The following is an 18,401-nucleotide window of genomic DNA, read 5'->3' on the forward strand; positions in this document are numbered from 1 at the left end:
TGTTAAGTAGTAAGACGGACAAAAATTGAGAAGCTTTAAAAATCCCTTAAAGACCCGGGTTTCGATTATCAGCATCTTCAGGCACTATACGCACTCAGTAATGGCAAATGTACACTGTCAACGAATACAGTTGACCATCGCTTATAAAATACATCAATACAATAAAATTATGTAAAATCCTTATTATCTACTATGTAATGGAACAAGTATAGGCTTTTTAATATCAATCTTTTCAGAAATATTTATATTTTTTTTAGTCTTGTATATACGTGGTGAGCTTTGAATGAATTTTTTTGAATACATTTCTATTCTTATATGATGCAAAATTATATAGATGCTCCCGGCCCCTTACAAGGGACACAGAAAGATAGTGGTTGTTGGATCTGGAGGCCTGCACGCCGCTGGTCGCGCCCTAGTTTTTGGATATAGCGTCGATACGAATCTTCAGAGATTTCCACCGTGCCACCATCCCAAACCGCCAATAGCTGCAGCTCCTCGCGATGGTATAAATATAAGTGCATCACCCGCGAAGCGTCAGTACGGGCTGATTAGCCGTTCGGTTAGCAACCAATCTCTCCTCCAAACCGGTCACGAAAAAACAACAAAAATAAATAAACTAATATATCGTATAACACGAAAATTAAAAGAATCTATCTTCTCGGTCTCGTTTGTATCAGGGCGCCAGAAGCTGTGCTGGATAAACGACGTACCTCAGCGGGCACGGTGTAAATGACCTGAACGCAGCTAACTGGTCAACCTGTGAAAATAAATCGGAAACAAATGATATAAACGAATTGACATTCATTGCATATTATTTTACCTTCTCGTTTTATGCTACCCTGATACTTTTCTGCTGTGTTTCTGGGAAATAGTCTATGAGGAAAATTAAAAAATATATACCCGGTCAGTTTATTATTTCCTGATACACGTGTGTATAACGATTTTTTTGGATTGAACTATTTTTTTAGTTTTGTTTTTTTATTGTTACGAAGAGCAGCCTGTGGTTTGAATCCAGCCTAAGAATTCACAGAAGATTATCAAGTAAGTTTTTATTATTTTTATAAAAAGCGATAAACAATTAATTTTAAATGTTAAAACACTGATATTGAAATAGTATAAATGCGCATAAATGGAAGACAGAATAAAGCTTTCTCTATCAAAAGTAATTGTATTTGAAGAAAATTAAAGATTTATTTTTTGAGATATTCATTACATATTTCACAATATTTTAGAAATTGCAAAGATTTTCATATACTAAAAATAAATTATGAATACAAACCGTTTTGAGTGAACCATTAAATAATATTATAAATTTCCAAGGGGCAAAAAGTTGGTACCTACATATTAATTTAATAAAAGTTTTAAATGAAGTACCATTGCGCTGTGTTAGCTTGTAAAATACTAAAACTTTAAAGCTCATTATAATATAACGTTTGCCAAAAAGTCGTTTGATAATATCATTATCTACAAATACACAATACAAAGACAATTTTTTTACTTAGAGTATTTAAAAGTTTTTTTCTTACCTTACAAGCACCAACATAATAGAGATAATATTGTTATACTGTTTTATGAGGCTACGACTTTAGCCATTCGCCCAAACCATTGAATCATTGCACTGAATTAAACATATTGATATATTGAAAAAATATAAAATAAATTTTTCTCTAAAATTATTACATTTTTATTATCTATCGATAATAAAATAATCCATATTTATTGGTAATTTTTCCACTTAAGATTAAAAATTATACACAAAAATAAAATAAAACCATATAAAGTTACCTATTTATATAGAAAAAATAGGTAGGTATATAATAATATCTAGATTTTGTAAGTACTATAATGTTATTTTAAATTTAGTGATAGCATAGTGGCAGAGAGCTTGTGTCTCAAGCTGTATGTCCGGGTTTGATCTCCGCGTTTATCAAAACATACACGTTATTTTTCAACGTGTTTTTGTTCATAAAATGACTAATAAAATAATAATTAATATCAATTAGGTACATGTTTATTATGATAAAATCCAGTTTGCGAATGCAAATAATATGCTCCGGTTAGGGTCGAAAACGGTAAATAACCTTGTTTAAACGTTTAAATATTATGGTCCGAGCTTTGCACTATTAAATTGAATTTTAAGTAATATAATATATAACACACTTTTAACAGATTTTTTTTCTTTTGGTCTCGTATCCATTTTCGGAAGTTGGTAATGATTTTTACCATCTTTTCCATGAAATTGGGTAAATTTTGGTAATACGATTTTGTGGTTTGAATCAGTTACCTATAATATGCAGGTACTTATCTCGATTATTAGTCGACGTCGGGATATCTATAAATTTTAGTTTTAAAGTAGGTTCTTGCACTTGCTAATATTTTTTTAAAATTCAAAATTGTATTGTATCTGAGGTGTTTTCAAATTAAGTACGTATATTCAATAAAGAATGTTATTTTCTTAAATCTTGTGAATTATTCTTTGAATGAAAAAATACTGTTTTTTTACAGCATAATAATTTGACGAGTTCATTTATCTACGCAAAATCATGTGAAAATTTACTCACATTTTTCTAGCTACCTCAGATGAGTTTATTATCCGCAGACATATTAACAACAACCTTAGAGGGTAATTATACGTTTTTAAAGAATTTCAAATTATGTATATTGTTCAGTATATGTTAATCTGGAAAACTAAGACTATACTAGATGCCCGAAACAACTCCCTATTGGAGCAGCAAATAATGTAGTGTGGTGTGAGATTTGCTATATGCTAGTGAAAAATTAAATTGGTTTTGTGGTAACTAGAATAATAATAATATATGCTTAGGTATATATTAAAAAAATATATTTATAAATTCGTTAATAACGTTTAGCTTGCCCACTTCATACGAAATTTTGTTAAATAGTAATTCTTAGATAGCCAAAAAAAAACTGAATACAATTTTAAGTCATTAAAAAAATCTAAATGCATTAAAAAAATCTCAGCCCATTCATGTTGGTCCGATATATTTTAAAATGTATAGAAATCAATAACGTATTTAAAAAAATGACACATTTTGACATTAAAAAATAAATTGTCATATACAAGTATTTTGTATGCAAGTGACAATATATGAAAAGGTCCAGTGGTTTCCAAACTTTGTGTTACTACGCCTCCATTTAAAAAAATCCAAGATTAGCGACCCCCACTCCCTTTATTCCATTAAATAATACAGACACATTTATTTATACGTCTACAAATGTACTAATACAAAAAATTAAAAAAAAACTTAATTAAGAAAATAAACAAGGTTTTACTATATATCCATTTTTACATTTATTTGTTTTTCATGCGATTGATGTGCTTATTTATTAGCACAAAGTGCTCTTTTTCTACTAAATGGGCCTGCATTGATTTATTCACCCAATTTTAACCAAAGAGACAATTTTAGCAATAAAGTTATCGTTCCTAAACAAATTTGTCTCTTCAATATGATTTGACTATATTATATAATTTTTTCATGAGTTAGCTAGCGCACTTCACAATAGTACCTATATAGAAGTGAGGTATAATAAAATTATATCTTCAGACAGGTTTGCAAACAACCTTTTATAGGACTGTTTTTTACTTGTGCACTTGCAAACTGCAAACCTGTGGGTACATTTGTGTCAAACTTTTCGCGTCTTCCAGTTTGGAAATCGTTAATATAGGATGTTCGTTTGTTTTTTTTTCTTGTATAAAATTAATGGATATTAGAATAATGCGTTTTGAATTTGGAATGATTAGATATAATTATAATATACCGGGAAATATCCATGATGGTTATCGAAAAGTCTAGTAGTCTTAACCTAGATATTATATGTCTAGTTTTTGATAGTTAAGTGGTTAACTATGTAAAAATGCAGTAGAGTAATAAGATTGTCTGTGAACCCGTATCGTTGGAATATTAAATTTTAAAATCTCGTGACAGTTTCTGTGATTGATTTTAAGATTACGGCCGGAGAGTGCAACCGCCGTATTCAGTTGAGAGACATTTCGAAATCTGATTAACATTCCTCACGTATTATTATTAGTTTGAACTTGATTTCATTAAACTACTTTCGACCTTCAAAAGACGCCATGAAAATTCCTTTATAGATATTAATAATGAGTACTGCAGAATGAAATGCGATTATGATTTGATCTCAATACTCGATACTTTTTTTTATTTTTTAAATAATTTAATTATCTAGAAAGGCAGTTTGGCTATATTTTTCGCTTTGGAAAGTATTATTTATTTGTGTATTTATTTAGAAAAGAGCATTACAGCATTACAGCGATTGGCCAATGCGCCATAATATATAATTAATATAAAATTATAAAAATGACTTCATTACAAAATACTACAAGAAAATAGAAAATACAGTATATGCTTATGTAGATATTGGAGTAAAATGATAAAAACAATTATAAATTTAACACATCCACAAACATGATATAATAAATAAAAAAACAAATCAACCTTAATGGTGCCATCAAATCAGTTAATCGCACGATACACAGCATCATGAAACATCACATCTATTCTGCGACGAGATATCATGAAGACCTTAGTATAATACTATAAGGAAAGAAAAGGAGAGCAGTGGAGTAGGAACAAGACCCTACTAAATTAGGCCGCGGTACGAAACTGTGAATTTCGATCGTAATACTAGTTATTGCTTAGACTTTATATTTATAAAAAAACTTTTATATAAAATCCGTTAATTAATAATAACTGATGCCCACAATGGCTGACTGACTTACGCGTTGGCTTATAATATCGTGGGTGCCAGATTTGAATCCGGGATCTGGCAAATACACTTTTTTTCAGTTTGTGTTTGGAGTAGGAGTATGGATGGAGGATCAACAGGTTGAACAAGTGGCTAACATCCATTTATCGTAAAAAAATCAGTTAATATAAGCCTCCATTATGCGGAGATCCATATGATCTTATTATAATCGGAATAAATAATATGAACGAAATATGCTTTCAAAAATTTTCACTCACTGAGAACAGATTACCGTATTGCATTCGAAGCTAAGCAATACCTAGCACTACCATCAAAACTCGCAATTTAATGCTGCGGTCTGATTATAGACAGTTAATAAAAATAAGATTTTCTTTGCTAGTGGTTCAATATCATTTCAAAAATTCGTCAAACGATTACTTTCTGACTCTTTCTACAAGGCATGATCACTTTTCGCTCCCTTAAATCTTTTAAATCACTTCTGCCCTTGAGATTTTTTCGCCAGCTATCAATCACGAGAGATGGTTTCCAATCCTGGCAATATAAAAAAATACATTAATTATATGCACCTATTAATTACATACGTGGTCGCAGACAACCTATTCTGGGTGAGAACTGTTTACTCGTGTTAAGCCTATCAGGGACCATTAGCGAGGGGTGCAAGACTAATCAATGCGCTCCCCAAAAGACAGACATTTTCAGTGATGTGCTATGTATTTTGTTTTTGAAACTTTATTTTACTCTATAAAATTGTTTATGTTTTATTTTAATTTTTTCTCCTTCTCTCTTGTGAGGGTGATGTTTTTGTTTTGATGTAAATCTCATGTTTTGAATTTTGATTTTTATGTTCACAATGTTTTGTTTTCTTAAGTAAACATATAAATATCCAAGGCATTGGTTGTCTGATACGATCGATCCAGGATTGGTAGACTTACTACGATTTAGTCGCCAAACTTTAAAAAAGAAATAAGTTTGTTGAATATGATAGTAATATCAGTAAATTTATCAAAGTCTGTATGAAATTATTGCAATATTGACATATTTTAACATTTCAAAATCTGACCGACAATACCGCACAATAAAAATGTGTTTCCTTTTTTTAAATTTCGAATTAAAAAATCAACGGTTAATATTATTGTCTCCTGTAAAAAGTCGTTTTTAGATTTATGAGGCCAAGACAGACCGAGGAAGGATGTGATTACAAGCAGTCAATATTACAATACAATTTAAATGATAATAACTCCACTTAATATTAAGAATAGCATTGGATGTTATATCGTACAATGGCGAGAAAGTGTCAAGAGTTTTTACACGGAATACTTCAGTGGACGCATTGAAGAAAAAATGCACTCAATAAAATGTGACCATTTGCAAATAAATAAAATCGATTATACTACTCCCGATAAAAAACCTCTGATGGAAAATTCTAATTATACATACAATGCAGTCTAAAAAGCAGCACTTTTAACGATTTACGGTACGCACCCAAGATTTAAAAAAATATAGTTAAGAACTTACTTTATTCTCAAGTTCGATTATGAATCATCTTCCTTCTTTCTTTTTAAATAACAGTATAATTATATTAATACTATCGACCGAGGTACTTGATGGATTTAAGTTTTGTATTATTCCATTTGAGTAATTTTTTGCAACCCGGGTTTCCCCTTTCAGCATCTTCAGGCAATATGTGCACTCACCTAAACGTCGCTATAGATTGGTTTGTTGAATATCCGTTTTTGTCGAAATCGATCTTTTAATGCATAATGATTTTTTGTATCTAAATGGACCAGAACCATCATTTTCTTTAAATTACATTGTAATGAATACATCATTCATATGCTGTAAAAACAATAATTTAAATACTTCCATGTATTTAAATATATGATAATGCAATTTATTTTTCGTCTCCTGAACATTTGACATTTGGTCTATTCGACAAACCAATCCTACAGCGAAAAAAAGGTAAATACACACTGACAACGAATCCAATTAATTCTAACTTATTACAATATAAATTATTACAATAAAGTAGCTAAAAACTAATTATGAATAGTTTAAGTGTTTGTAAAAAAAACCCTATCACTAATAATACAATCAATAGGCGTCTACATTGTCAAAACCCTAATAATAGACTATTAATTAATTTCATAAAACGCAATTTTTTTTACTGCTTATTCCATTTTTATTATTTAATAAATCTGGGCCGGTTTAGTCCGCCTCTGCCACATCTGGAATAAGTACTAAAAAAAATTGTGTTTTATTAAATTAATCAAAAATACAATGCATTTCCACCATTACTATTGACAGTTATCACAATAAAAGAAACTAATAATAGATCATCAAATAATAATCAATAATATTACTATATACAAGATGTGTAAAATCGTCAATACTGGGAAAACACTGATAGCGTATTGGGAATGTAATGGAGTTAACTAATGAGATAATATCAATAATATCAGTCTTTAAAAAGTTATATTAGATAAACAAATATTCTTACACGCTACTTTTTTTTTTAATATAACAAATCAACAAAGTATAATTACTACATTTTCATCTATAATAAATATCTACTTTGAATTAAACATAAGAATTCAACTAAATTAATAAGGTAAATACTAGTCACCCGATACTGTTCCATATAAAAGAAAATATGGCGTGGAAAAAACTATTTGTATAGTGAAAATAAAATATGTTTAATATTAATTTTAATTTTAATAAATTTTAACAAACAAAAAACTAAACCAATATTCATAAACCATATTCAATAAACAATTCACAAGATTTGAGAATGTAACATTATTTTATTCAACATTCATAAATTGAAAACACCTCATATATAATATATATATATATACACCTACTAGAAAATAATTACAAGATAATAAGAACTTTTTATATAATATAACGTTTTCAAATTCTGTTGAACCATATAAACTTGACTTGACTAGCTTAAACGACCAAAAAAATTGTACTTGATATGTCATATTGATTTCCATAGTAACGCACGTATATATTAATAATTTAGTTGCTATTACCTTAGGCTAACAACCGATAATGGTGTTGAAATAACTTTTCATACAAAACAGAATTAACTGAAAATGAATTCAATTCTACTGAAAGTTGGCTGAAAATATTAAAAAATGCATTGGCATCGTGTTCTGATATATCATAAAAGTTTCAAATGTCTAGCTAGTCGGGAAGTTGGTTAAAAATCGATTGCAAGATTTGTACCGGACAAAGAACTACCGGAAAAATAAGAATAGGTACGAGCTAAGAAAAACGTTGTAAAATACGTCCGATGGGATATGAACTCATATCCACTGGATTCGCGCCAATGAATTGAGCGAATTTATGTCCTAATTACGGTATCATATTAAAAAAAAAGTACTGACAATTTTAGTATAAGTTTTAAAATTATGTATGTTCAATAAAAGAATGCAAGTAGGTACGTTATAACTAAAATTTGGAGAGATTCTGATGCTGATTTGTAGTTAAATGTACTGTATTGGGATATAGCCTATCGGAATTATATTTATTAATTTGTTCTGTGTATATATCTGAGGTATTTTCGAATTATGTATGTTAAATAACAAAATACTTCATTATTCACTAACATAATTAAACTTTACCTAGTTATTTTTAAATAATATCATGTTTTTCCATTAAGAAATAACAGTAAAAAAAATATATCGAGAGAAACTATATTTATACCATCGAAAATACAGATATGGCAAATGTACTCTGTGTGTTTCTAGGTAACGAATAATTATTTGATTTAAGCTATCATTAAATCTGTCTTCTGAAATAACGTAAATCGATATATTTTATGACCTAACATTGATTAAGAATACAGTTAATCTGCTCAAACATTTTGTCTGAAAAATGATAGATTATTGTATAGCGAATCCAATGTGCAGTCATAAAGTTTTAATACCACAGTAGTTAAACTAACCAAGTAATAAAGGTAGAGTGCCCAATTATTAGGTACGCTTTGTATTGAATTTATCTTGAATCGATGGATTCAGGGCTCGGAATGTGCAATTATATAGATCGATTAACATTTATCTTTTCCGGGAAATTTAACAGTACCCTACTGAACCGGAGTAGCTTGGACTAAAAACAATATGAAGAAGTGGGGATACTCCGATGATGACCGATGGCTGCGGAATATGCGAGGAACTGCACTGTCGATGTTTAAAGCCAATGACGTGGCTATCGATTGTGAGTTTAATTTAACGAATTTGGTCTGCTTTATAAGATCTTTATATGAACGATATAGAATTCTTTTTTTATTAATTACTATTTAATATTGTCCTTATGAGCAGTTAATATTCTTCACCAGCTATTCCTGGGGTAAACTGAACAGATTGCTGAAACTAATGAAAACCCCATCGTATTCTTCGTTTAATTTGTTCTATATGACGGTGTTATTCATCTTTAAGTCATCCTCTCTCTAAATCCCATGGCCAAAGAATTTAAGAGTTTGTTACATAAAGCTTATCGAAAACTAATCTGACACCATATTTCATGAGCATTATTTTTGAACCACTGATTTTAAAGTGGACGTTTCCGCTGCATAGATACAGAAAGACCCATATCTGTATGTACGAGATGGGTTTATAGTCAACATTATGTCTTTCTATATGAAATTAATTTATATTAAAATCTGCCTTCTATATTTTTTCTTTCTGACGATTAAACCTGTGTCTCGGCATATTCCAGCATCTACCTCCATACATATTTGTCCAAAGCCGTCCCGTCAAAGTCCTTTCCTCCAGTTTAGGGTGTTCAAGATATTTAAATCTAACTTGATACTCTGTCTCCATCCCGTATGAGGTTAACAAGGTTTTTGTGTGCCTTTCGGCTACCTAAATATCAGTTTTTTTGCCATGCATGACTCGTCCAGTATGTGTACATGGCCCAGTCATCTTTAGTGTACGATATGTGTAGTCTCGTATAAAGCGTTCATCTTGTTAATGTATCTCCGTCGCACTTACTATGTGTTATTGATGGGTCCGAAGAAATCCGCTCAAATGAGCACTATTTTCATGTTTTTTGTCATGCACCAGGTTTTCGATCCACACACGATAACTGATCTTGTTAGTGTCTTGCTTTAATTTTAATTTCTAGTCTACTATCACAGACAATGAAGAATCTCAAGTATCTACACAAAATGGTTGATCCTCTCAAAAGCACCGTAGTGAACCCTGACAGTATCACAAGGTCTGTCCAGCTTTTTTAATACAACCGTATATTTGGTTTTCTCCGTTTTACGCATTTTAAGGGCGGACGCGCTCAGTGTGGGTCAAAATGGAGTTTTTTTTCTATTTTTCAAAGAATGATCATGGACATACCTTAAACGTTGTAGATAATCTATTTATATAATTTTGAAGCCTTATTATCCCATATATTTATTTTAAACATTTAATGACTGCAAAAAGTATTTTTATTATTTAAAATAGTATTCTTTTAAACCTCTCGCTCTAATGTTTTAGAATATAGTCATATTTCAGTACATAAATGTGCAGTGGTGTTAAGATTTTTTACATTTATTAATTTTTAAACGCATTTATAAAACCATCAGTATAATTTATATCGACATTATTATAGTGAAATATTTACGATAAAAAGTTATATTGATAATCTCTGTGATCCCAAATTTGACAAGAATTAGGCATTTTATTATTCAAAAAATGGGCAAGATTTACACATTTGAAGATAATTCTAAATATATTAATTATAAGCTATGTCTTTGACCATTCAAGTGTGATAAACATCCTATATATAATGATTGCTTTATAATAATTATTGACCTAAGAATAAGGTAGTGTTTTTTTGAAATACGCCATTTCTTTTGGCATTCCCCAGTGGTTAAGCTACAACATACGGCCGTAGCCATAAATTGACAAACTATAATTATTGATTTAGGGAGTAAAATGATGTTAACGCGCGTGTTTGAACATATACCTAACCGATTTTTTTTAAACGGTCCCCCCTTAATATATTTTATACGTGTCTCGTTCTCTACTCCACATTTACATAATTTCTCCCATGCATTACAAATGGACACATTGATAAATCAAGACAATTAATAAGGTAATTTATTCAATATCTTCCAATTTATTTTCGTGCAATTGCCATTTTTAAGAAAAAAATTCGATATTTTACAATGATAATAGTCTAATACTATTATTTATCATCGTCAAGTATATTAAGGTAACTTATTTTACTTTGTATAATATAACAGCTATGTCATAAAGTGATTCATTTTCTATTATTAAATCCAAGAAGCATAAAGCGGGAATAAAATAATATGGAAAATTTAATGCATTTCATAATTCAAATTTATGATCTCTTTTGAAGTGAAAATTATTGAGAAGACTATAGTCAGATAGTCAGAGTAGAATATTATACTACTCAAATACAATTGATATCTTAAGGCATATAGCCATTTTCTGCAAATAATATATTTCTGGACTCAGAGGAAAAGTGTCGTATTTCCAGATACTAATATGTTTAATATAACATTATTAATATACCTTCTCGCTAAAAAATACAGTCATTCGCGCATTTTTAAAGAGTTCAACTTTCCGACTTATGGGTAGGTACATGGTGAAAAAGAGACTTCTGCCATCTGTGGTAATATTGATCTAAGTGTTACTAAAAATTATTCTCATATTTCTTATGAATCGGGAGCACCAGTTGTTGTTTTTTCTCCTAAAGTGTAGAACTAACCTGCCATTGGTAATGTCAATTAGGAGGGTAATAACTGTTCAATCAAATCGCTTTGGATATTGATATATTTCACTTAAGTGAGGGTGAGTTTAGGTATATGTAAGTTTTTTTAAGATAGTCAACCAAGTTCACCCGGTGTGCTTGTTAAATTATTTTTACTTCTCATGTTATTGTCTGTTTTTTTATTTATTTAAATATTGTTATCGCTTATTTTTTATGTCATGCCGTGAACGCCTTTAATTTTGTTATTTGTCATAATGTCAAATAAATACATTTGAATTTTAACATGACTAGATATTGAAATATTCCACTCGAGTGAGATGAGTTTATGTGGAGGTTAATAAATTATTCTAGAGACACGGTACACTTAGTACTTATTTGTACTTACTTCTCACGATTTTTTACGTAAAACATTTTTAAAAATCACAAAAACAAACAATGTAGTTTTGTACTTATTTTCGTTATTTTTCATTCCATGTTGTGAACGTATTGAATTTATAATTAATAATGTTTGCACCATGTAAATAGATAAAATTTAACATACATAATTTTGAAAAACACTTTCTGAGAAAATATATTATAACCAATAGAAAAAATCTTTTTGAAAAAAGTAAGCCACCCCGGCAGGGAATCGAACCATGCATCTCCTGGGTTTACGCCCCGTCCGTCGCATTTACGTCTATGCTACGCAGTGACATACTAATTGCGACAAATTTTAACTATTGGCCTTTTTTAATACTTACTCATCAGCGTTCAAGCAATTATTCGTTGAATAAAAGAAATAGTTAATTATTAATTATTAGCAAGTTCAAGTAAGTTACATCATAAAAAAAATTGGTAAAAAAAATATGAAAATAACTATTAATTTAATAATAAATATTATAAAATTATGTATGTACAATAATCAGAATGGTACATTCTTAAATATTGTGAATTATTCGTTGAATAAAAGAAATAGTTAATTACAAATAAAATTTAATTTTAATATTTGTATTTACTATGGACATGGCAATCAGTAGAATACCTTTGTTCAGACCTGGGGAAAAAGACTATAAATCAATATAATCAGATACGACGCTTTACTTCTGGGTTCCTGGTTTAGCATACCATCTTACTCAAATAATGAATCTTTTTTCACTTGTATGTACACTTAGATTTCGATAAAATCTGGAATAATAATGCAATATCCCAAATTTTCCGGGAATGGGACGACTGGCCTCCGGACAATTGGACGCCGCACTGTCGTAGACACGTATACAGAACGTAGACGAGGTATTTTAATCAGTTTCTATCTACTACTCAGTAGTTTGAATTCATTTTACTCTTAAAATAATGTATTCTTTATTGCGGATTGAGAATTACCATGCCTAAGGCTTTATACAAAAGAAAAAACTCTTTTTTCGTTGGAACTTAAACATGTGCTCGATTAAATCATTGTTTACGTCTGCATATTTACATTCTCACCAACTATTAAATCGTAATATAATCATTTAAATATAAATAATAATATTGAATATTTATTTTTATTTTTTAAGTACCTAACGTCTATTTATTTTCGAATTCCGTGGCGTCCAGTTGTCCGGTGCCAAATCGTCCTAGAGCCAATTTTCCAGTAACAAGTTTTTATGAAATGGAATTAAAAGTGTAAATTTGTTGCTTGTCTTATAGTTTATTTTGAACAAATAGGCAGAAGTTTTGTTACATTCATTAATACATGTATTCATGGGAAAAAAGTAGATAATATATATTTAAAATTTAACTGGCACCTCTTATAGAATATTCATACTGTAAATCCAATCCACGGTCTTAAACTATTTATTTATATAACAATGTTCATCGGAAAGTTGAGATAAATAAATGCACTGCAAAAAAAATCATAAATGATCTTATTAATGTAGATGTTATCCTGTTTAATAGTCATCTGTTTCGACTGTTTTAATTCGGTTGATAACTGGTATACAAAAATAAAATATTAAAATATATAAATAAAAAAATATATGAGGACTACGCCACTGTTGTGAACGAGAAAGTAAACTTATTACCACGTTTTTCTTAGCTTGTATTCTTGTTTGTCCGGTACAGATTTTTTCTTGTGCAGTACAAATTTTTTAACTAACTTCCCGATATATTTATCTATCAGAACACGACGTCAATGCATTTTTTGAATACTTTTGGCCATCTTTAAGCAGAATTGAATTAATTTTCAGTTAATCGTTAAAAGTAATATTTACTACTCACAATTATTGGTTGCTAAGGGGGTCCTAGCAACTAAATTATTAATATATACGTGCGTTATTATGGAAATCAATATGAAATGTCAAAATGACATTTCTGTATTCTATAATATTTATTCAGTATTTCTATCAAGTACAATAAAAAGTTTTTATTAATACATCGAATTGTCAAGTTTATATGATTCAACAGAAAATTTAAAAACGTGGTATATAAAAAGATCTTTTTATCTTGTAATTATTTTAACATTTAATATCTCCTATATATTATTATCCTAAGAGATTTTGGAAAACGCACTAATGGCTCATTTAAGCGACATTTTATTGTTATTTTTACATCTTCACTTCGAAATGTGCGCTACCGATTCATCTACCGTTTGAATTGACCACATTTCAGAAATTTTCAATGATTTTACAGGTACGTGACGTTTATATCCGATATTTTCTTACATACCGTATACGATTCGCCATATTTCATTTAACGTACAGCAGAATGACGTCTTCGTCGCTTAAGACCTTCTAATCCTTTATTTGACAAACGGATTCGATTATTTTTATTCAAATATCGTAATGTAGGCATTGGCGCACTTTTTTCCGGTGAAAAAAATATAATCTTCTTACAATTCACTACGTAAATAAAAATCTGACAGGCGCGTCCTCCACTGTCCGCAATATCATAGATAACGTGATATTCCAAATTTGATTTTTTTAAATACTTCTTTGTGGCTGTTCACACACTATTTTTTTTATTGAATAATTACCTAGGCTACTAATTTCCATAGATCAGATAGTCATATTAAACTAACAAAGTTGCCATTGCAAACAATGAAAGAAATTAATACGAATTGTTATAGTCATCAAAATGTGTGATATTGTATAATATCTACCTATTTTTATCGTCCCTATCATCATCAATCTTGACCTATCCACTGCTGGATGAAGGCCTCCTCAGCCTTATTCTACTCCTTACTTACACATAAATTGTTATATTTATCAAAATCAGTGATATTATATTAGTATCTACCTATCTATATATAATGCCATTATTATGACGAGCCCCAATAAATCCACTGCTGGATGAAGGCCTCTCTACGTTGATTGTATTCTTGACAGTATTGAATTTCTATATTTATTAAAAATGCTAATGTTATTTATCTACATATTCATATCGTCATCATCATCATCAATCCACTGCTGGATGAAGGGTTCCGCAACGTGATCCTACTACTATCGGTTGAACGAATTTATGATAGTATACCTATTTCTATCCATCTTATCATCATCGACTTGAACCAATCCACTGCTGGATAATGGCCTCCCTAGCCCGAATCTACTCCTTTCTGTCATATGAATTGCTGTATTTATCAACATCGGTGATACTATATTTATCTACATATTCATATTGTCGTCATCATTATCATTAACCAGGATCAATCTTCTGCTTAATAAAGACCTCCATATACTGATTCTACTCCTTTTTGTCATATGAATTTCTGTTTTTATCAAAATCGGTTATATTATATTTATCTACATATTCATATCGTCATCATCATCATCACATCGACCTGAACCAATACACGGCTTAATAAAGACCTCCCTAGCCTGATTTTACTCCGTTATGTCATATGAATTCCTGTATTTATACAAATCGGTGATATTATATATTTTATCTGCATATTCATATCATTATCATCATCATCATCATCAACCAGGATTAATCCACTGCTTAATAAAGACCTCCCTAGCCTGATTCTACTCCTTTCTGTCATATGAATTTCTGTATTTATCAAAATCGGTGATATTATATTTATCTACATATTCATATCGTCATTATCATCATCATCATCATCGACCTGAACCAATCCACTGCTTATTAAAGACCTCCTTAGCCTGATTCTACTCCTTTCTGTCATATGAATTGCTGTATTTATCAAAATCGGTGATATTATATTTATCTACATATTCATATCGTCATCATCATCATCATCATCATCATCATCATCGACCTGAACCAATCCACTGCTGAATAAAGACCTCACTAGCCTGATTCTACTCCTTTTTGTCATATGAATTTCTGTATTTATCAAAATCGGTGATATTATATTTATTTACATATTCATATCGTCATCATCATCATCATCGACCTGAACCAATCCACTGCTTAATAAAGACCTCCTTAGCCTGATTCTTCTCCTTTCTGTGATATGAATTTCTGTATTTATCAAAATCGGTGATATTACATTTATCTACATATTCATATCGTCATCATCATCAACCAGGATCAATCCACTGCTGGATGAAAGGTTCCGCAACCTGATTCTACTACTATATTATACCTATTTCTATCGTCTTTATCATCATTGACTTGAACCCATCTTCTGCTGGATAATGGCCTCCCAAGCCTGATTCTACTCCTTTCTGTCATTTGAATTGCTGTATTTATCAAAATCGGTGATATTATATTATATCTATTTATATTTTCATTATCATTATGAGCCTGAATCAATCAATCGGCCTAGCAGCCTGAAATGGTGTCAGACGATATTGAGAAGGCCAGACTCCAGAATAGACTACGCACATGACTCCAAATTTGTATTGGCAGTGACGACATGCAGATCGTAAAACTGACAAATCAGCTAAATTTTCAATTATCTGACGTGAATGAAAATCCATCCCGAAGGGAAAACTATGGCGCCGTCTATACACGCTTTACAATTTTTATATTAAAATCCAACACCAAGTCACTATGACGAAAAGCTGTCTGCAAGACCTAGCGAGACAGACTGGCGAGAGCCAGCTGGCTCAGCTAGTACAATATAATTTACTTAATCTATCATGATTGTTCAAGATTGGAGAGTTTCCAAATCTCTAACATCAGTTATGGTCAACGGTTCTATAGATCGTGTCAGGAAGCTTGTACGTATGCAGTTCGCCATATCACACTTCACCGTAAAATATTGTATAGGAAATATTTATGACCGTATATTAAAGACCGTTCAACTTCTTTGGATCGTATAGTACTGACATAAAATTCATGTCTAAATAAAACACGGTTTTTGTCGGCTTACAAGAAGCTAGCAGCAAACAAAATTTGAAAATAGCCGATATACTGGATTATTTGTTAGGTTAGGTTTTTATTCTTGAATTCATGAATCAGCTTTGAAAATTGAATTAGTGTTCACATTGAATCTAATAAAATTGGAGACCGTATATTATACGGTCATCTCTTTCCGTTAAAAAAGCTCACGGCGAACAGCTGTACCACGGTGAAATGCTTTACGTATAATTTACATGTAACCGTTAATAATGAAGAAATATGTGAGTGTTCGCAGAAGAGTAGATAAAAGACAATTGATTTAGCAGCCTTCGTAAATGGTTCATTGTCCACGGATTTGATAATCCCATATGACTTGTCTATGTTAAGGCGATGTAGGTACTGTTAAGATTCAAATATATTATGATCACGTTATGTGCTATCACGTGCTACCACAGTAAGCTGCCGCTACAGAAAGAGACTGTGTAATGTCGTTTTTCTTGGTATTTAAAATGTTATCAGACTGATGCTCCCATCCCGTAGTAGGCGAAAATTGAATAAGTGTTCATATTGAATCTAATAAAATTGGAGATCGTTAAGTATACGGTCACTTCTTTCCGATAAGAAAGTTCATGGCGAACTGTGCTACGGTGAAATATTATACGTACAATTTATAAGTAATCTCTAAAGATCGGTTAATAAACTAAAATTGAGATCGCAAGGAGCGCATTTCTCAAAGTGAGACGCCTCCTTAGCAATCGAGATCTTAACCTAGGTCTGAGACTGCGTATGGTACGTTGTTATGTGCTCTCAATTCTTTTCTATGGTAAGACGCATCCTCAAAATTCCTTGGACTGACCGGGTGACAAATGTTGAAGTTCTCAATCGAATGGGGAAGGACCGAGAAGTTCTACATAGTATCAAAACCAGGAAACTACAGTACCTCGGCCACATTATGAGAGGACAAAAATACACCATTCCCCAACTTGTCATTCAAGGAAAGATCAATGGGAAGCGTAGCAGAGGACGGCGCCGCATTTCGTGGCTCAAGAACCTCCGTGATTGGTACGAGTGCAGCTCCACTGAACTGTTCCGGGTAGCAGACGACAAAGATAAGATCGCCTTGATGGTGGCCGACCTCCGCTAGGGGATGGCACAATAAGAAGAAGAAAGATCGGTTGGTCCATAGGCCGAAACAGCTAACTTTTAAAACCATTATAAAAGAATTTTGAAAAACAATTCACCTCTGGTTTAGTTTCATTGCAATGTCTGTCAGTAATAAACGTCATGACAGTTGAGTGATATTTTCAAAAATCCATTAAATGCAGCCTGTAATAATTTTAATGAACGTAATATTTTTATTGCTAAGCTTCGCGTGTACATAAACGTGTTACCCGGCCAAATCGTTAACCCCATAAGCTCGTTTTCAACTCTATACAAATTGACTTAGGTTACATACTATTAATTTTCTTCACTGAACTCAATAAATATGTTTTAATTATGAATTTAGACTTGTAAATTCAAATATTAGTCGCTGGAAATACTACTATGCATGTTTACTTGGGTAACCAGACAAAGTAGAACCCTTTACTTGAGTGGTTAACAACACAACACATGTAGTTTTATGATAATGTTAGTTTCAGTGAAAATCA

The 18,401-nt window shown here is 31.0% G+C and overlaps 1 protein-coding gene across 1 annotated transcript in view; it reads left to right on the plus strand.

The window, feature by feature from the left end:
* The first annotated feature begins 536 nt into the window (after positions 1-536).
* LOC147078136 (serine protease inhibitor dipetalogastin) overlaps positions 537-18,401 on the plus strand; it is a 191,270-nt gene continuing 173,405 nt past the window's right edge. Inside the window, exon 1 of the mRNA XM_085961248.1 lies at positions 537-1,041. The gene's annotated coding sequence lies outside the window, so the exon portion shown is untranslated. The remainder of the gene's footprint in view (positions 1,042-18,401) is intronic.

Source organism: Rhyacophila brunnea, unplaced genomic scaffold (assembly GCF_057557595.1).
Source record: "Rhyacophila brunnea isolate RB1 unplaced genomic scaffold, BYU_Rbru_1.0 scaffold_12, whole genome shotgun sequence".
Classification (NCBI taxonomy): Eukaryota; Metazoa; Arthropoda; class Insecta; order Trichoptera; family Rhyacophilidae; genus Rhyacophila; species Rhyacophila brunnea.